At 44.9% G+C, this 20973-nt stretch overlaps 1 pseudogene; it reads right to left on the minus strand.

Moving 5' to 3' along the window:
- Positions 1 to 19627: 19627 nt before the first annotated feature.
- LOC136662947 (5S ribosomal RNA) lies at positions 19628 to 19751 on the minus strand (annotated as a pseudogene).
- Between the last annotated feature and the right edge of the window lie 1222 nt (positions 19752 to 20973).

Below are 20973 nucleotides of genomic sequence, written 5' to 3' on the forward strand. Positions count from 1 at the left end.
TTTCCCACCACAGGATGCAGTATACCCCCCATTGGCACGGCTGCACCCGCACTGGAAAACTGGACAGGATTGGGCCCTGAGACAGCAGTTGGTTTTGAATCATATTCCTCACTTGGTGTGCAGCCTCTTTGCTCCCCCCCCTCCCAACATATTTGGAGATCTGTGTCTTTGGGCTGTGACGAGCCGCATCTTTATGTGAAGGAGACTAAATTGCAATGCAGAAAACAGTGGCAAGAGAAGAAAACAAAGACATTTACAGTTGATTTGGGGGTTATTAGTGGGGCAGAGCCATGGAGGGGTGTCGGGATGTGCTCCTGCATTTTTGAATTGACCACAACATCACTGGAGTGCATGGTAAAAGAAAAACGAAATTGGCACACTGCACGCAAGTTTTGCTCATGCGTTAGCAACAGGAATAAAGCTCACCTGTGAAAACTGCCCAGGAGACAGAACTCCCAACTGCATCTGGAGACAGGGAGAGCATTGATCCATGAAACAGCATTGCACGTGCCCCCTAGGTGTGGTGTTCCATTCGCGTGTGTGTGTGTTGCATCTCAACATATCCATGGGTGTAGCCATATTGCCGGTCCTGCCTGATGTTTTTGCTAAATAGAATGAAATTATGAGAAAATGTAGACACCTATAATTAAATCCAGTAAGTTCAAACTAGCAGAGGAAGTTCACTGGTCAAGTGTCTTCCGGATGGGTGAAGCTCTCATGGCTCCATTGCCCATGCTCCCATGCCAATTATTGGGAATTTGGCCAGATCTGTGGGCATCTCTCTGGTGAAAGGAGAACAGGGTCTGGAATTGGATGTGCGGGTGAGAGCAAGGGAGGGTTTGACATCAGGTAAGAACTAGAGTGGTGCCAAAGAACCAAAGAAGAGTCCTGGTGGATGACACCCAAGGCCCCTACAGTCCAGCACCCCATTTCCCACCAAAGTGGCCCACCAAATGCTTCAGCGAATGCCTTTCTCCCAAGCAGCAGCAGATCCCACCTCATTGGCCAGCAGGAAAGAGAGTGAGGTCCACCATCACACTTCCTTCTTCCTCCCTCCCTTCTCCATTGGTTCATTAATTGGTGCTTGCCTTGCCTTGAAATTTTTGTGACAGTGTTGGGCCTGATGACATCACAAGACTGCCAATTAGAGGTGGGGTTTTTTTTGGGTGATAACAAAATAGAAACACCTAACACTGCATTCTGCGCTTCTCATTTTGGTAAAGAAAATAGAAAAAGCCCAAAATCTGTGAAAAAAAATAAAAACGTTTTCTAACACTTCTACATGCACCTGGCTACACAATACCACCGATATCACCTACCAGCTACACTTTTAAGGAGATTATAATTCATAAAAATTATACACATTCTAAGATTATAATGTATAAAAATGTACCGTTGCAATAAAAACAATAAGAACACCACTTTCTGCACCTCTAATTTTGGAAAACACTGAAAAAATAAAATAAAATTGTTTTCATCCACCCCTACTATCAATTCTTGAAAAACGGGGGGAGAGAAGTAGCAGGGCTGAAGTCCAGTGGAAGAGGGATAGAGCTCAGTGGTGGTGCTCCAAAAATACCTTGAGATCAATCTTCGCCACCCATCTGGCTGGATAAAAAAGCTGAACAGTGGAGGAACAGGGTCATTTGGGGGCAAACTGGCCACTCCTTGAGCCTACAGAGTTAAGGCAAAGCTGACTGCACACTGCGATGATGGAATAATTGGAAAGCTCCTTTGCCGTCCCTAGCTTGTGGCTGATGGGCTTAATAAATATTTGGAAGTGGGCACCCTCAAAGCTCCTGCAACATGGGAGATTTCCTAGTCTCCCTCCTGGCAAGAGGTCTGCAAGAGATTATTCCCTCCCACACGAGCTATTGCGGCTTTAAACACACACACTCACACATCTCGAAGTAGTCAAAGGTGAGCCTACTGCCCACAGTTTACTTGCCTCTCCAAAAACCTTTTGATAAGGATACTCATAAAAGATGATTAAGAGAGTTAAATAACTGCGGGGCGAAGGGCAGAGTTCCCTTGCAGAACAAATGGTTCTTAAGCAACAGGGACTGAAACGTTGCAGACCCACAAGAGGCCTGTGTCAGACGCACGCCTGGTCTGACACGAAGATGCCTCGTGTCTTTCAGCAAGTACTCTCCATGTGTGTTTGAGACAGGAGGACAAGGAGGTGACACCAGAAGCTGCCCCTTGCTGGGCGGACTCAGGCTCTTCTTTGGGAAGGCCTAAGGAAATATCATCCAACAATATTAGAACAGTAATAGTTAACATTTGTATTGTGCTTTCAGAGCTGGCAAAGTGCATCATGTGTATTATCTTGATCAGGGGTGTCCAAAGTTGTTGGCAGGAGGGCCACATCAGCTCTCTGACACTATGTCAGGGGCCAGGGGAAAAAAAATTAATTTACACTTAAAATTTGAATAAATTTACATAGGTTTACATAAGTGAATATATTAAAGATGAACTTGAATGAATGAAGGTCTTGCAATAGCTCAAGGCCTGTAAAAGGCCTTACACAAAGCAAGGCTGGCCTTTCCTTTGCTGCCGCTACTGCATCACAGACGTGAAACAGCAAGCAGTGGAGGAAGACCTCATCCCACAGCTCAAGCGAGAGGTCAAGCAGTTGCCCTCACGCTGAGAGCAGTTGCGTCGGGCCAGTGCGGGCTCCAACAAATCTCCGGAGGGCCAGAGGCTCATTGGAGACTGGGGACTCCCTGAGGGCCGCATTGAGAGGACTCGAGGGCCGCAAGTGGCCCCAGGGCCAGGGTTTGGGCACCCCTGATCTTGATGAAATAATCCTCGCAACAACAACTGCGATGTCAGTTACATTTTATTACCCCCATATTGCAGATGGGGAAGACGGAGGCTGAGAGACAGCTGCTTGCAGTGGCCTGCCAAGCCATTGCATGGCAGAGGTAAGATCTGGAACAGGGAAGTCCTGAAAAGAGACTGACACCCTAATCCCAACTCACTTTCGGTGCTGTGCTATAGTGGCACTGGAAAGGCCTCTGCTGCTGTATCCAGTGTGGGAAGAGAGACTGCTTGAGGTCTCCCCGAGGTAAGGGGACATTTCTTCCCTTCCCCCAGGGTAAGCCCCAGCAGCTGCTATAGGGTTACTTGGGACCGTACCAGCAAAATCTCTGGCAGAAGTCCAAGCAGCCTCTGCCTGGAAAGCAGGCCTGGGAAGGGGGATAAGGTGCTGAGCTGCTTCTTCTTCCTTAGAATCCTCTTTTATTATTATTTAATAATGATAAATTACTTTCTCTCAGCCTCACCTACCTCACAGGGTTGTTGTGAGGAAAAAAGGAGGGAAGCAGCCATGTACACCGCCCTGAGCTCTTTAGAGGAAGGGTGGCATAAAAATGTAATAAATAAATAAATAATAAATTCAAAGCCCAGCGTCTTCCCACTGGTCTCCATCTATCTGATACAGTGCCTCTGTTGAGCTGTTTGTAGCCTTGGAACAAGACAGGGTGGCCAATGTGGGCAAAGACTCCCCCTGTGTTCAGCATTTGTTATTGCAGACAAATGCTGACTGTGAAAAAGGGGGAAGCAGAGGTTTGAGAGTGCATCCCTGGCACTCCCACCACCGCGACCCATGCGCTCAGTCTATATGTAAGTAACAACCGAATAAGGTGAAAAATAGCTGTTATAGACCATTGTAGCCCACCAAATGCACAGAAGGTGTCTGAGGGGGGACAAGATTGAGATATACAAAATTATTCAGAGCAGTGGTTCTCACACATTTAGCACCGGGACCCACTTTTTAGAATGAGGACCTGTCAGGACCCACCGGAAGTGATGTCATGACCAGAAGTGACATCATCAAACAGGAACACTTTTAACAATCCTAGGCTGCAATCCTAACCACACTTACCCAGGTGTAAGTCCCTTTGACTATAATTGTTAAAAGAATATATATATATAGTATATTACTATATATAACTGGAAACTTTTTTCTCTAAACTTGGCTTCACTACATTGGATATTTCTCAACAACAAATTTTATCAGCCCCAGTGGAAATGGAGGAAATTAAGTGTGCAATTCACAAAATGAAAAATGGCAAAGCTGCTGGACCTGATGGGTTTAGCGTTGAATGGTATAAAACTTTTTCAGAATTTTTGATTCCTAAATTATATCAGATATATAATGAAATGTTTGAGACAATGACTCTCCCTCCTACAATATATGATGCTTATATAACATTAATTCCCAAACCAAACAAAGATCACTCCAAATGTGTTAACTACCGACCCATTTCTTTAATGAATGTGGATGCTAAAATATTAACTAATGTTCTAGCCATATGCCTCCAAACGGTTATCAAGATATTGGTCAAGGCGGACCAAGTGAGAACATAAGAACAGCCCCACTGGATCAGGCCATAGGCCCATCTAGTCCAGCTTCCCGCATCCCACAGCGGCCCACCAAATGCCCCAGGGAGCACACCAGATAACAAGAGACCTCGTCCTGGAACGTGCTGGAATCCCTAGCATGTATGCACTACTGAAACAGAGACGCCTGCGTTGGCTCGGTCATGTCGTGAGAATGGATGATGGCCGGATCCCAAAGGATCTCCTCTATGGAGAACTCGTGCAAGGAAAGCGCCCTACAGGTAGACCACAGCTACGATACAAGGACATCTGCAAGAGGGATCTGAAGGCCTTAGGAGTGGACCTCAACAAGTGGGAAACCCTGGCCTCTGAGCGGCCCGCTTGGAGGCAGGCTGTGCAACATGGCCTTTCCCAGTTTGAAGAGACACTTGGCCAACAGTCTGAGGCTAAGAGGCAAAGAAGGAAGGCCCATAGCCAGGGAGACAGGCCAGGGACAGACTGCACTTGCTCCCAGTGTGGAAGGGATTGTCACTCCCGAATCGGCCTTTTCAGCCACACTAGACGCTGTTCCAGAACCACCTTTCAGAGCGCGATACCATAGTCTTTCGAGACTGAAGGTTGCCAACTAACATCCTGGTGCCCTCCCAGTATCTGGCATTCTGACATAGCCCATTTTTAAAATCAGGAGGTTGCACATACACATCATGGCTTGTAACCCGTAATGGATTTTTCCTCCAGAAACCTGTCCAATCCCCTTTTAAAGGCGTCCAGGCCAGACACCATCACCACATCCTGTGGCAAGGAGTTCCACAGACCAACCACACGCTGAGTAAAGGAATATTTTCTTTTGTCTGTTCTAACTCTCCCAACACTCAATTTTAGTGGATGTGCCCTGGTTCTGGTGTTATGTGAGAGTGTAAAGAGAGTGTAAAGTGGGATTTATACATGTTAGACAAGGTGCTGATAATTTAAGATCGGTGTCTGATCTAGTTGCCTTGGAAAGTAAGGAACATATCCATCAGTTATTTTGTCTCTTGATGCGGAAAAGGCCTTTGACATGGTACGATGGCAATTTATTTTTACTGCATTGAACAAATTAGGGCTCCCCTCAAATTTTGTCAAGTGGATTTCTATTTTATATTCTTGTCCAAAATCAAGAGTGGTGAGGTGACTAATGGTTATATTTCTTCAAGTTTTTTTTAGAAAGGGGAACAAGACAGGGATGCCCACTTTTGCCATTGATATTCAATTTGTGTTTAGAAGTTTTAGCATGTGCTATCAGGCAGAACAGAAATATTTGTGGTTTTATAAATAATTTCAAAGAATTCAAGATTATTTTATATGCTGATGACATCTTATGATTTATTTCAAATCCACAATCCTCCATAGCAGAACTGATGAAGGTAATTAATGGCTTCGGAAAATTATCTGGCTATTCAATTAACTGGACCAAGTCTGAAATTATGCCACTTGGTGATAATAATCTTCGTAGCATGTACAGTGAGTGGCAATTCCAATGGTGTCCGAATGTTATTAAGTATTTAGGTATACAAATTCCTAGCGATATAACACAGATTACAGCACTAAACATTAACAAACTCATAAATGAAATATCACTTGATTTGGACAGATGGGCCTCCTTGAATTTGTTGTTATGGGGTACAGTAAATACTATAAAAATGAATATTATTCCACACATTTTGTATGTGCTATGAGCAATCCCCTTTTATACACCCCATAAATATATTTCTATGTATTATTTAGAAAATTTATTTGGGGTTCTTCTCAACTGCGGATTTCATTAAAGAGAATGCAGCTTCCCTATATCGATTTGGATTTCCAGATCTTGATTTATACCATCAAGCATATCTTCTCTCGTCCACTAATTATTGGAACCATTCTATAAATTTTGACAAGCCTTCATGGGCCATATTAGAAGCCTCATATATAACCCCTCTGACTAGGTGGACAGTCTTAGGTTCCTCATGGGTTAAGATAGATGGGAGTCCCACCTACAATCTTATCAATTAGACATTTATGGTCCAGTATGGCCAGGAAATATAGATTTGATCCATTCACTCATGCTTGAACTACACTTTGGGATAACCCTGAATTAAAAATTGGAGGAAAGTCTTTCTTTTGGAAGAGTTGGGTCGACAGAGGAATTCTTACTCTGGATGAGCTTGTCAACGATGATCAGGAGTTTTTCTCCTTTGACAAATTAAAGCGTAAATACAAACTGCCACCCTCAGCAGAATGGCAACTCTTGCAATTGCAGCATTTGTTAGTAAGTAGGTTTGGCCCAGCTGCAATATCAGCATCTCAGACACCTTCAATTTTAGTAACATTAGCTGAATCCAATAAGAAAATAAAGCCTACAATAGTGTTATATAAGCATTTAATGTCATTGAACAAATACAATCTTAATAATCTTCAGGGTATGTGGAATGAAGAGTTGGAAAACCCCGTTTTAGATGAGCAATGGAAAATTGTAACAGCAAATATAGCTAAAATATATATGGACCTTAAGCTACGCTTGATCCAACAAAAAATTCTTTTTAGAGTTTATTGGACTCCTAAACATCTGTTCAATAAGGGATTTATCAAGGAATCAACTTGCTGGCGATGTGGTGAGCATAATGCATCATTCCATCATATGTTTTGGTCTTGTGTTATTATACAAGGTTTTTGGATAGAGGTCGTTACTAATATTAATCAGGTTTTGGAGAAATCTTTTTTTTTTTTTTTAAAGATATGTATATTCTATTGAATTATATTCCAACCTTATGGAAACTTTCTGAAGGACAACAAAGATGGACTCTCTGTGCCCTGACTATTGCAAAAAGACTTATACTTAAATACTGGAAGGACAAATGCCCACCTACTGTCACCCAATGGAGGGAAGATCTCCTGGCGCTATCTATATTTGAATCAGTTACATATAAAAGACAGTTTTGTGTTGATAAATTTTTGGATATTTGGAAACCTTTTTTAGATATTTTTGTATAGCTCTGTCACTTTTCTTATTTTTTTCACTTTTTCTTTTTTCCTTCTTTATGGGTATTATTATGCTCTAAAATTGCATTTCTTGTATTATGTTATTTATGAATAAAAATTTTTTAAAAAAGAATATATATAGTAGCTTGTTAAAAGTACAGGTCTGTAACAGTTCCCCAAATGCAGTCACATACCATAGTAGCATGAAGTCTAATATATTAAAAATAAAATATTGAAATGAATGGGGACCTACCTGAAATTGGCTCACAATCCACCTAGTGGATCGCGACCCACAGTTTGAGAAACACTGATACAGAGGATGCATAGGGGGATGTTTTTCCCTCTCACACAACACCAGAACCAGGGGATATCCATTAAAATTGAGTGTTGGGAGAGTATGAAGAGACAAAAGAAAATACTTCTTTACTCAGTGGGTAATTAATCTGTGGATCTCCTTGCCACAGGATGTGGTGACGGTGTCTTGCCTAGGTTGCCTTTAAAAAGGGGATTGGACAGATTTCTGCAAGAAAAGTCAATTACAGGTTACATGCCATGATGGGTTTATAGAAGTAGGTTTTAGAAATAGGCTACCTCAGAATATAAGGTGCAAAGGAGGTATCTTGTTGTCTTGTGTGCTCCCTGAGGCATCTCAGTGGTGTATCTGTATCAATGGTGTGATACAGGAAGCTGGACGATGGGCCTTTGGAATGTCTTCTTTACCCTTTCTCTTCTGCTCCAACCTCCTCTTCCTTTTACAATTCAGGGACTAAGAGGAGGTGGAGGAGCAGTGGAGGTGAGTGGGTGAATAGAGATGGACACCCCTGTCAGTCTGCTGCCTGAGGCAGCTCCCTCAACTGGCTTCACATGTGGGCCAGACGTGCATAGATCGATTGTCTCTTACTACACAATGTTGTTGGCAACCTTCAGTCTCGAAAGACTATGGTATTGCGCTCTGAATGGTGGTTCTGGAACAGCGTCTAGTGTGGCTGAAAAGGCCAATTCGGGAGTGACAATCCCTTCCACACTGGGAGCAAGTGCAGTCTGTCCCTGGTCTGTCTCCCTGGCTGTGGGCCTTCCTTCTTTGCCCCTTAGCCTCAGACTGTTGGCCAAGTGTCTCTTCAAACTGGGAAAGGCCATGCTGCACAGCCTGCCTCCAAGCGGGCCGCTCAGAGGCCAGGGTTTCCCACTTGTTGAGGTCCACTCCTAAGGCCTTCAGATCCCTCTTGCAGATGTCCTTGTATCGCAACTGTGGTCTACCCGTAGGGCGCTTTCCTTGCACAAGTTCTCCATAGTGGAGATCCTTTGGGATCCAGCCATCATCCATTCTCACGACATGACCAAGCCAACGCAGGCGTCTCTGTTTCAGCAGTGCATACATGCTAGGGATTCCAGCTCGTTCCAGGACTGTGTTGTTTGGAACTTTGTTCTGCCAGGTGATGCTGAGGATGCGTCGGAGGCAGCGCATGTGGAATGCGTTCAGTCTCCTCTCCTGTTGTGAGCGAAGAGTCCATGACTTGCTGCAGTACAGAAGTGTATTCAGGAGGCAAGCTCTGTAGACCTGGATCTTGGTATGTTCCGTCAGCTTCTTGTTGGACCAGACTCTCTTTGTGAGCCTGGAAAACGTGGTAGCTGCTTTACTGATGCGTTTGTTTAGCTCGGTATCGAGAGAAAGAGTGTCGGAGATCGTTGAGCCACGGTACACAAAGTCATGGACAACCTCCAGTTCATGCGCAGAGATTGTAATGCAGGGAGGTGAGTCCACATCCTGAACCTTTATCACAGACCAAACACATATGTACTTTATTTAGAAATAATTTTGTGAAACTGAATTCTTTGTGTTGGAGATCCTCTGATCTTGAATGGTCATACTATGATATTGGGGTGGTAATACTCAAAAGCTTACCAGTGCTTCAGGTTTGGTCTGGAGTCTCAAGGGATCAGCATCAATCTCCAGGTGACTACCTAAAGTAAGCCTGAAGATTTTAACAGGATCTCCTTGGCTTAATGGCATTCCATCACATGGGGGGACGGGACTCCAAGAATAGCTTCAGGTAGAGCTGGCAATTCAAAATACTGGGATGTTATAGTGTACCAGGATAGCATTACTGAGACATTAATGATCATTTTAGAATGAGTATGTCTCTTCACATCCTGTGCACCATCCTGGTAAATGTCTCTTTAGTATGAAAAGAACACCTTTAAATGGCAATTAAAAACTAAAACAAAAACAAGCCAGCCATATACTTTTATTGTAGCTTTATCAAAAGTGTCTGAATATTCTCAATGACACAGAGATATGGAATGAAATTCTTTTCTATAAAAATCCAAGGCTGCGGTTGGGCACATTGCGTAAGTGTGTCTCGCCGAAACACCAGAGTCGAGTTCATTGCTGTGTGACGTTCCCAATGGTTCCACAGGGAGAAGACTACCCCCTTGCGCATGCTGGGATTTATGCAGAAGATTTATGTAAATGTAAGCTGATGCTGAGCTCCTCGGCTTTGGGAACATGAGGGTACATGTGTCCCGGTCAAGCACTGCACATGAAGAATCCTGATACAATTCTGTGCGTTATCATTTAGGATATTTATGGGCCGGGTAGATGGGACTCCTTAGTCTAGGAAGGCAGCTCATCTGAGAGAAGGAAAACTCTGATCCCAAACCTCCACTGCCTTGTGGCTACATCCAGTTTTGAAAAAGGCTTCAGGAGTCAACCTCGAGGCAAAATCCGGAGCCGGAGTCCCTGAGGCAGTTCATGGCTGAACACAGTCATGTTCTGGCAACTCCTGCGATGCCGCTGGAACCAACCGTATTGGCCTCTGCCTTTCCATTGGACCATTCCAGTGACATGGAGAGGGGGGATTTGCTGCATGGGTAACAGCCTATCCTCCATACCTACTTTACCCAGGCTTCGCGCACTGGAGAGGACACTCTGTTCCAGAACCACCATTCAGAGTGCGATACCATAGTCTTCCGAGACTGAAGGCTGCCAACAACAACATTTATGGGCCAGTTTGCAGCAACAAAACTTTTGCACATCAAAAGGACCGAGAGAAGTTGATTGCGAAGGTGACTCACAAGCTCAACAGGAGCAGGAGGGAGACACCAGCATTGTCAGCTGGGAGGGATGCTATGCTGGGTTGAGGATGGGCAGTTACTATAAGGGCTGGCCTTAAGAACGATGGGACCCAATGCAAACATTTTTGATGGCCACCCACCCGTGGTCTCTCCTGCTCACCAGGATGAGCAGTAGTGGGAAGGCATGCAGCAGCGGCACTGCCGCCAACTGCTTTGGGGGGAGGGGGTCAATTTCAAGTCAATCAAATCCAGGGGAGGGAGGGCTTCCAGCAGCAATGCTCCACACGCTACACTTCCCTTCCTATGTCTTGAAATAGAAGATTCCATGCTGGACCATCAACTACAGAGTAAAGTGCAGGCCGTGGCCGTGGCCGTGGTCGCTCCGCTCACCACCCCTGTGCGAGGCCCCTCCAGGCAAATTGGTCAAATTGCCCTAAGGCCATCCCTTAGGGCAGGGGTCTCCAAACTTTTTGGCCAGAGGGCCGCATCAAATATCTGGCGTGGTGTGGAGGGCCAGAAAAAAAATTTAAATATAAAATTTAAATAAATAAATTAGAGATGGAACTTAGATGAGTGACTAAATGAATGAATCGGCTCATTCGTTCAACCTCTCTGACCCTCAGAACACCCTGCAGACACAATCAGAGCACAGTTCTGTTCATGTTCAGTTGAGTGGACCAGAGGCTTTCAGGGGACAAGAGGTTGGCCGTGGGCTGGAAAGAGGCTTGCTGTGGGCCGCATCTGGCCCGTGGGCCGGTGTTTGGAGACCCCTGTCTTAGGGCACTATCCTTCTGCTAAATGTAAGGGAGACACTGCTTTAAAACAAGGACAGAGAGGAGGTAGAGGATAAACTCAGGTAGCAAGAAATGCATAGATGCTAGCAGCTCAATCAGTGTGAGATAAGGGAGGATTCTGCATTGCGATAAGAAAACCAAACAGTCAAATATTGCTTCCTGGGTTTTTTGCTAAGTGGCATCATGCATTGGGGATATTGCACTTTACAAGGCCAATTGCTCAAAGTGGTTGAAAAATTCACCATTGAGCAGGTGGCAAAGATCAAAGCCTGGTTGCCATGTAATGCAAAAGAATAAAAAAGGTGGGGAAAATATTTCCTAAATAGTGATCAGGAAGTTTGTATAAGGAAAAAGTTCTGCATTGACATCTATTAAGGGAGTTCTAGTACAATTGCAAAAGTTTTAATTTTGATATCCAATTATATTGCTAGAAATAAAACAAAAGTCTAGGTAGCCACGTTGGTTCATCAGAACAAAATCAAGAATCCACATCTCAAAATCCCTTCAGTAGGACCAACCAAAAGACAATCTTAAGTGAGCTGTCCATTCTCCAGAACTCTCCCTCAGAAGACACTCTAGCCCACTACTCGCTTCTCTCCTCCTCTCCTCCACAATTTCTCTTCTGCTCTCTCTCCCCCTCTTCCTTTTCCAATCCAGAAAATTGAAGGAGGAGGAGCAGTAGAGGTGAGTGAGTGAATGGAGTTGAACATTCTTCTACTAATCTGCTGCCTGAGGCGGGATGATGTAATGGTGCTGGTGCTGGTCTTCGGATGCAATCCCAACCCTCGGATGGGCTGGTACCCTTGTGCTGGCCCAGAGTTGTCGCAAAAGTGCTGTAAAGCACTTTTGTGCCACTGTTCAAAGAGGGAGGCCAGCGCGAGGCCTAAAATGCCAGCGGACCAGTAAGCCTGCCCTAGCTGTGGCCTCTGGACAGGCTGTGGTTGAGCAGGGGGTGGGAACAGAATCCGGCACTTGTACCAATTCCTAATCCTGGTCCTGGGCAGCCTGGAGCAGCTCTGGATGGATCTGCACCATCTCTTGAGGTAGCAGCCAAGTAGCCCATTGGAGCTGCTGCAGTGTTATGTGGGGTAAGGGGAATGCATTCCCCTTGCCCCGGGCTGAGCTGCGGGCTGCCCCAATCCCAAGTTAAATACAGGGCAGGCCAGTCGGCCTCCCCATTCCAGCGTGGGTTAGGATTGGGCTGATAGACCGGGGTGCCCAAACCCCGGCCCTGGGGCCGCCTGCAGCCCTCGAGGCCTCTCAATGCGGTCCTCAGGGAGCCCCCAGTCTCCAATGAGCCTCTGGCCCTCCAGAGATTTGTTGGAGCCCGCACTGGCCTGACGCAACTGCTCTCAGCATGAGGGTGACTGTTTGACCTCTCACGTGAGCTGTGGGATGAGGGCTTCCTGCACTGCTTGCTGTTTCACATCTGCGATGCAGTAGAGGCAGCAAAGGAAAGGCCAGCCTTGCTTTGTGCAAGGCCTTTTATAGGACTTGAGCTATTGCAAGACCTTCATTCATTCATATAAGTTCCACCTCTAGTATATTAATTTAGGTAAACTTATGTAAATTTATTCAAATTTTAAATGTAAATTAATTCTTTTTCCCCCCGGCCCCCAACACAGTGTCAGAGAGTTGATATGACCCTCCTGCCAACAACTTTGGACATCCCTGTGTTAGACCTACAAGATCCAGGATCAAATCCCCTTTCAATCATGAAGATTCCTGGGTGGCCTTGGGCCAGTCACTATTTCCAGGCTTATCTACCTCACAGATAAGGGGAGGGAAAGTTGTGGGGAAAGAAAGAGGGAAGGAACCATAAACACCACTCTGAGCTCCTTGGAGGAAGGGTGGTATAAAAATGTGAAAAATAAATAAAAAAAATGAAACTCAGAAGCATCACTAGGTTTGCATCAACCGGGACGAGAGCTCATTGTGTCACTACCGTGACTGACCTCCTCCCAGACTAGATTGTACAGAATGAATTATAATATCATATGCCCAACCTAAATGCAGTGGCATCACTAGTGATGGTGAAGTCCCATTAACTTTATTTATTTATTTATTTATTTATTTATTTATTTATTTAAAACTATAGCAGCAGAGGTCACCCAACAAATCAGTAAATATTTGATGGCCACAAAAAAACCAGTGGCCAACTTGATGATGTTCACATAACTGGATAAGAGTTCTGATTCGTGGAAATGACAGCTGACTCATATGAACACATTATAGATTCCCTGCTTTATCATAATAACACCTCATTGGCTCTCGGAAAAATCAATCTCATTGGTCAGTTTTGAGTTATAGAAATCCACTTTTCATTACTTAAGGCATTTGTGTTTTTCTTTCTGGTTTTTCAGCTACAACTTTTGTTAGAATGCAAACATTTCAGGGTGGTTTGTTTCATTGTATTCTGCATTAAATCACACATCGAATTATATATAACATGATGGTATTATTTGAAACTACCAAGACTTTCACAATTTTGGCCAGTAGTGGTATCACACACACACACACCCCAGCGCATCACCCAGTGATGCTAAACTGCTTCAGGTGGCATCGTGGATGTTAAGAAAAGCAAAAAGTGAGAGAATTGCCTCTGAACACAGAGTCAAGGTGTAATCGCCCCTAAAACCTGTTTACAACAGGATTGGTTATCACCCAGCAAACCCAGCAAACCCCCTCCCTCTTTTTGCTTTGCTTAACATTCAACCTGATGACGATTGCTGGAGAATTCAAAAGCTTGCTTAAGAACCATGTGCCTTTTTGGGGGTTGATTCTAAAAACGCATTACTAGGTCGTGCCTTTTAAATACGTGATTACAGGATATCTCACAATGTGGATATATATTACTGGATGCTGTGTAGTCTGAAGGCCTTAGGAGTGGACCTCAACAGGTGGGAAACCCTGGCCTCTGAGTGGCCTGCTTGGAGGCAGGCTGTGCAACATGGCCTTTCCCAGTTTGAAGAGACACTTGGCCAACAGTCTGAGGCTAAGAGGCAAAGAAGGAAGGCCTACAGCCAGGGAGACAGACCAGGGACACACTACACTTGCTCCCAGTGTGGAAGGGATTGTCACTCCCAAATCGGCCTTTTCAGCCACACTAGACGCTGTTCCAGAACCACCATCCAGAGCGCGATACCATAGTCTTTTGAATTCTTTGCTACATATAATCTCTCTCTCTCTCTCTCACACACACACACACACACTCCTGCCTGTAGTGACAGCATCTAACATAGGGCCTAATTCTATCCAACTTGCCAGTGCTGATGCAGCTTCCATGCAACCCCAAGGTGAGGGAACGAATGTTCCCATAACTTGAGGAGGCCTCTGAGATTGCCCCCCTCCAACAGCAAGATGCAACACAAGGTCCACTGCAACAGCTGCATCAGCACTGGAAAGTTGGATAGGATTGGGTCCCTAAATGTCTTTACAAGTGGATTGGACTGACTGCTGGAGTAAAAACCCATCACAGGTTACGATGACTGTATGCAACCTCTGGGTTTTAGAGGTAGCCTCTCTGTGAATGCCAGGCGCAAGACAGCGGCAATTGGGTACAGGTATTTTGTCTGTGAGCTCCTTGAGGCATCTGGTGGGCAACTGTGAGATACAGGAAACCGAACTAGATGGGCCCTGGGCCTGATCCAGCAGGGCTCTTATTATGTTCCTCAAGGAGGGGGTGGGTAGTTACTAAAAGAAGAATGAAGGCCCCTCCAAAATTCTTTGGCAGTTTGAAATTAGTCTCTTGGCATGATGGAAATGAAATGGTTGGCACATGCACAGTTCAAAGAAACCAGAAGATCAAGGGCCTCACTGCTGTTTTTGAGGACACTCAATCAAAGAGCCATGAAATTGCTCGTTAAAACTAGAATGGGTGGTTGGACAATGTGATTTGGCAGTTTGTCAGATTCCTTTGTTTTCCTCTGTTTCCTCTGTGCTCACGTGTGTGTGTTTTGTCAGACTGAGACATGGGATGGAAAGTTACTTTTATGATCTGGCAGGTCATAAATTATATGGGGAGATTTTACAACCCTCTCATTCCAAATTGTGCCTGTTATGATCCTTTGCAGGAAGATTCACCCAAATATCACCTGAGGACAAAAGTAGCTTATGTGATATGAAGGTCAGAGAAGACCCAGCTCCCTATCTTTCACATTTCCCACCAGGGATATACAATTTTGGGGAGGGGAGAAAGTCATCTGCAGCAGTAGCAGCTCCTCCCCTCTCACCCTTGGAGGCCAGAAGAAAGTTGAGTTACCACTATGCCCCACGTCCATTCACTGATGGGGACAGAGAATGGGAAAATGAGGAGAGCCATGACGCAGGGACCTCTGGAGGATGCTTCCATAAGAACATAAGAAGAGCCTCACTGGATCAGGCAAAAGGCCCATCTAGTTCAGCTTCCTGTCTCTCACGATGGCCCACCAGGTTCCTCAGGGAGCACACAAGAGAGCAAGGGACCTGCACTCTAGTGCCACTCCCTTGCACCTGGCATTCTGAGGTAGCCTACTTCTAAAACCAGGAGGTTGCACAAACCATCATGGCTTGTAACCTGTGATGGACTTCTAGAAATCTGTCCAATCCCCTTTTGAAATCATCTAGGCTAGACACCATCACCACATACTGTGGCAAGGTGTTCAACAGATTAATTATGTGAAGGAAGGGAGGCTGACCCAAGTGTTGTAAACAATTGATCACTTCTGTGTCAGCTGGATCATGGCTTCTTTTTTCCTTATTGGTAGTCTTAGGGCACAATGGACCTCAACAAGTGGGAAACCCTGGCCTCTGAGCGGCCTGCTTGGAGGCAGGCTGTGCAGCATGGCCTTTCCCAGTTTGAAGAGACACTTGGCCAACAGTCTGACGCAAAGAGGCAAAGAAGGAAGGCCCATAGCCAGGGAGACAGACCAGGGACAGACTGCACTTGCTCCTGGGGTGGAAGGGATTGTCACTCCCGGATTGGCCTTTTCAGCCACACTAGACGCTGTTCCAGAACCACCTTTCAGAGCGCGATACCATAGTCTATCGAGACTGAAGGTTGCCAATATAGGGCACAATCCAATCCAACCTTCCAGCAGCAAGGTAAGGGCAATGGAGCTCCGAGGTAAGGGAACAAACATTCCTTTACCTTGAGGAGGCACCTGTGACTACCATGCAACTGCAGGATGCAGCACATGCCCCACTGGCACAGGTGTGTCAGTGCTGGAAAGTTGGTTAGGATTTGGGCCTTAATGTGCTTGCTACATTTTGGTTTGTTTTCATTTCAAAAGGATCGGTATAACGGTTTGTTTTTGTCGTCATGTGTAAGGATGGTTCCTTTAAGATCTCTTTTTTTCCATCTGAACAATATCCAGCTGCCACCTTCATGTCCTTTCAGGATAATCAGGATTGGAAACCATTTCTTGTTCACAAGTGTATGTCCAGGGGGAAGATGATGGTGCAGAACAAAGAGAAGAGGACAAGATATCCAAATCGGATTCAGTGAGGAAGATCAAAAAATCATTCCAGTTGGTATTCCCCAGGCAGAGGCCTTCAAACAGCTGGTGGAGCATCTAAACTTACCACCATAATAACAATTATTCCAGAAAATAAAGTACTTCTGTATAATTGTAATGATTCCTTCCTCTACACTGTGGACTTTGATAACTCTTTGCAAGCCTTCTCAGTGGCAAAAAAGTTGCATAACCTAACTTTATTGTTGTCCAACACCTCTGCAACTATGCTAAACTGCTGCTATAAAAAAGCGCTACAAAATATTTATTGAGCAATCAAAATGCCATTTCCAGGGCTCTGGAAGTGATCTGGATAAGCATCTTTCTCAGTTACCTTAGATCGGGGTGGGCAAACTTTCAAGTTTAGGGATCCTGGACCTTTAACAACTGTGTAGGAGAATGAATTTTAGCAGGTGCAACTTGTCAGCTGTGAGATGATCAGCTGGACCTGTTGAAATTCCCTCTTCTATACAATTGTTAAAAGTCCAGGATAACAGGGATCTAAGGTCCCCTACCTTAGATACCCAGAAGAAATCTCTCTCTTTCTCACACACACACACCTTTAAAAAAAGTCAAGAACCATCCATTGCCTTCCATGTCTCTTTTCAGCACCTGTGCTAGTTCATGTGTTCTTAACACAGACTGGGAAGGAAATGCAGCTGAACAAGGTTTTATGAGGCCGTTCCTTTTTTGTATTTTTATATATGTCTGTATTTTTCCGTGAAACGTGCAGGAAGACAGCCAACTGTGTAAAACAAGGCAAGAGAAATTCTTATGTACACAACAGGAGGAAAGAACCATCACTTGGCAGTTTAGTACAATCTCTTATACAGTGGATCCTTGGTGTCAGCAGGTCCCATATCCACGGATTCAGCCAATCGCGGATCATGGGGTGTGTGTGTGTGGGGAGGCCTGGCAGATGGGAAAACTTGGTGCGTATACTGCTACTGTGGAAAAGGCAGTGCCTGTGGCTGCAGCACTCCTGTCTTGTTTGTCTCTCTACCCCAGCTAAAGGAGTTTTTGTGGGCAGTGCTGCCGCTCTTTGATGGTATTATTGAAGCTCTGCTGTGGAGCCTTCGATGCCAGTGACCTGTACTAGAGGTTGGTAGTGAGCTGCAAGGCTTCATCCAATGAGATTCACTACTTCAACCACAAGATCTCCCTGTGGTGCAGCCAGATGGTGCCACCCCAGCTGAGGAGGAGACCACCGCTTGGCACTTTCAGGTAAGAATTAACATCCATGGATGTTGGTGTCGGTGGAGAATCCCAGAACTAATCTCTGTGGATATGGCGAGCCCACTGTATAGTGTTGATGGGCATAGCGGAGCTCTGCTTAAGCTAAGAAACCAAGGGTCAGCTGGGTGGCAACTCCCCCCCATCCTCTCCATTGGCGAACAAGGGGAATCTGTGATAGCTGACCCATATTAAGGGGCTCAGGGAGTCAGCCTGGTTGGATGCCCTCTTTGAAGCCTGCTTTCAGGAGAGCAATGGTGGGGGAGGAGCATCTTTTTCTCTCCTGCCTGTGGGATCCCCAGACTGTTGGTGGGCCACGGTGGGAAAGAAACTGGATGCTGGAATTGACGGGCTTTCAGCCTGGTCCAACAGGGCTATCCTTATGCTCTTCTATTGTGATCACCCCCATCTCTTATTATTAGAAGTTATAGAGGGAGTCTGGTGGCATTCAAACAGTTTCCATCTTGCTCAGCATTACATAGACAAGCCCTACTGTATCAACCTGCATTTAAAAAAAGAAAACATGCAGTCCGCAGATAACAACACTTAGGTAACTGCAAAACTCTGTTTAATTATTATGCAAAGCAACCGATGTCACGAGAGACTTCGAGAAAGCTAAGCAGATAGTCTCCATAGCTTATGCTTCCATAGATTACCATTCCATGCAGGACATGATAAAATTGCTGTAGCATTAATTTTAGGATGAGAAAGCAAAGGACTGGGTTCATCGGGTTTTGCTAGCAGGGTTCAGTGGAAACAAACAAACAAACAAACAAACAAACATGGTCAGAAAATAAAATAAATTGGGCCTAAAATTCATAGCGTTCTAAAATATAATCAGTTCCAAATTATTATAGGGCCTTCCCTAATTAATGAGCTCATGCCCCTAGCCCAACTGGTCACATTCAATGAAGAGTGCTTGAGCCATTTCTGCCCAATGCTGCATACATTCAACAGGAATAAAACGCGTACACCCGGGTTTTATATATTTTTAATCTGAAATGGTTTATTATCCAGAAGCAGGCATCCCAGGAACCTCAATCCATCAAGTTTAGCCGAACTTAAATGTTCACACTTTAAGACAAGTCCACCCAGTGGCACATTTTGAAGTGCACAAGTGCATCATGACATTCCTCCCATAGCCATGCACCCAGAGCCACGTGTTCAGTACATAAGAAGAGCCTTGCTGGATCAGGTTAAGGGCCCACCTAGTCCAGTAGGACTTGCTTTCAGATAAATTTGCCTAGGATTATAGTGTTAGTGTAGCATGAGCTGTATCTTATCTCTCAGGCAGTCCTTGGGAAAGGCAATAGACATTAACTTCTGCCCCTATGCAAATTTCTCAGTTTGGCTCCTGCTGAGCCTCCTGTTTCTTCTCAGCTCAGTCCTTTGACAAATGTTTAAAGGCAGCCTCCGAGTGCTCCAACTGATCATATTACCACAATACAGACTCCATATACCATGCAATACAGGACAGCAGTTTTGGCATGTGACGACAACCAGTTGCATGGACAAAGCACATTAATGCCCTATGGACATTCCTTAGATAACTCATGTGAATAAGAGTTCGACCACCCTCTGCCAATTCATTCTGGCATATGGTAAATGTTAATTCCCGACCTGGCAGTGCAACTAGAAATTCCATTGCTTTCATGGTTGGCAACTTCAGTCTTGAAAGACTATGGTATAAGCCTACAGCACCCGGTATTCCCAGGCGGTCTCCCATCCAAGTACTAACCAGGCCTGACCCTGCTTAGCTTCCGAGATCAAACGAGATCAGGCATGTTGCTTTCATGAAGATACAGTTATTGTGAGAAGGCAAAAAAGAGAATGGGCTGGAGGTCAGTAGAAGAGCATTTGCTTTATATGCATAAAAGTACCAAGTCCCAATCCTTAGCATCTCCTAATGGGGCAGAGAAAAATCCCTGGCTGAAACCCTGGAGAGCTGCTGCTGATCAGGGTTGTCAGTACTAAGCGAGACGTGGGCCAATGGACTGACTCAATGGAAGCAGCATCCTCCAACAAAGTTAAGGCTTGGAGATTTAACAAAAGTTTGTTTTGAACCCCATGTGGTCAGAACCACCTGCTGTTGCTCCCTGAAGCCATGGCATTCTCAACAAATTCCACTTCACATCTTTCTGCTGAAGTTACACAGTTTTAGAAGAGCTGCAATACAGCTTATGGCTAAGTTACGCATCCATTACTCTGGACAGCAGGCTCATCTATTTTTGGGAGGTTTTTTCTTAAAGGACACAGCCTGCTGTTGACTTGATGAGTAAAGTACACATTTTATCATGGAGGCTGCAATCCTATCCACACTTTCCTGGGAGTAAGCCCCATTGGCTACAATGGGACTTACTTCTGAGTAGACATGCATAGGATTGGGCTCTAAGAGAAGCAAACAAAAAAGCTGTTATGTTTCACAATGGTCCTCGAGTACCTGGTCAATTTTGGTGACCATCAACACAGAGCAAAGCAAGAGGAGGGACTTTTGAAGATGAAATTGTGTCACCATTTCATAATGGTGTTGTGTTATTGTTGTAATACAATTGTGTTTTGTCAGATTCATCCCAAACAAGTGATTTTAGATTTGTTCCACAAATGCATTCACCACTGTTTCTTTCCCCCCTTTTCTTTAAAACATGACTCTGTATTTCAGCTTGCACTAAAGTCCATTTCTTTGTTATCAGGGGAGGGGAGGAGGTGTTTGTAGCAAAAAACAAGCGAAACCTACACATGAAAGATCCAGTACTATAGCCCCTACGCACGAAGAATCATCACTGGGTGCCTTAAGCAGTTTATTAGAGGTTTGTTGCACCCATTGACGCAAAACACTCATGAGTTATCATGTTGCTCATTAATAATTGGCACCACATGAGCCTATTAAAAAGATAAATGATTTCTTGGCTAGCTTTGGGCAGGAGACATGAGCGGGGCAACAGAAAATCAAGCCTAAGAAAGTGCTCTGAGAAAGAACTCGCATCTTGATTAAACAGAAATCTATACCCACCTCTGGACTCCTGTGTTGGTGGCTT

The sequence above is a fragment of the Tiliqua scincoides genome, chromosome 11 (assembly GCF_035046505.1).
Source record: "Tiliqua scincoides isolate rTilSci1 chromosome 11, rTilSci1.hap2, whole genome shotgun sequence".
In the NCBI taxonomy this organism is placed as follows: domain Eukaryota; kingdom Metazoa; phylum Chordata; class Lepidosauria; order Squamata; family Scincidae; genus Tiliqua; species Tiliqua scincoides.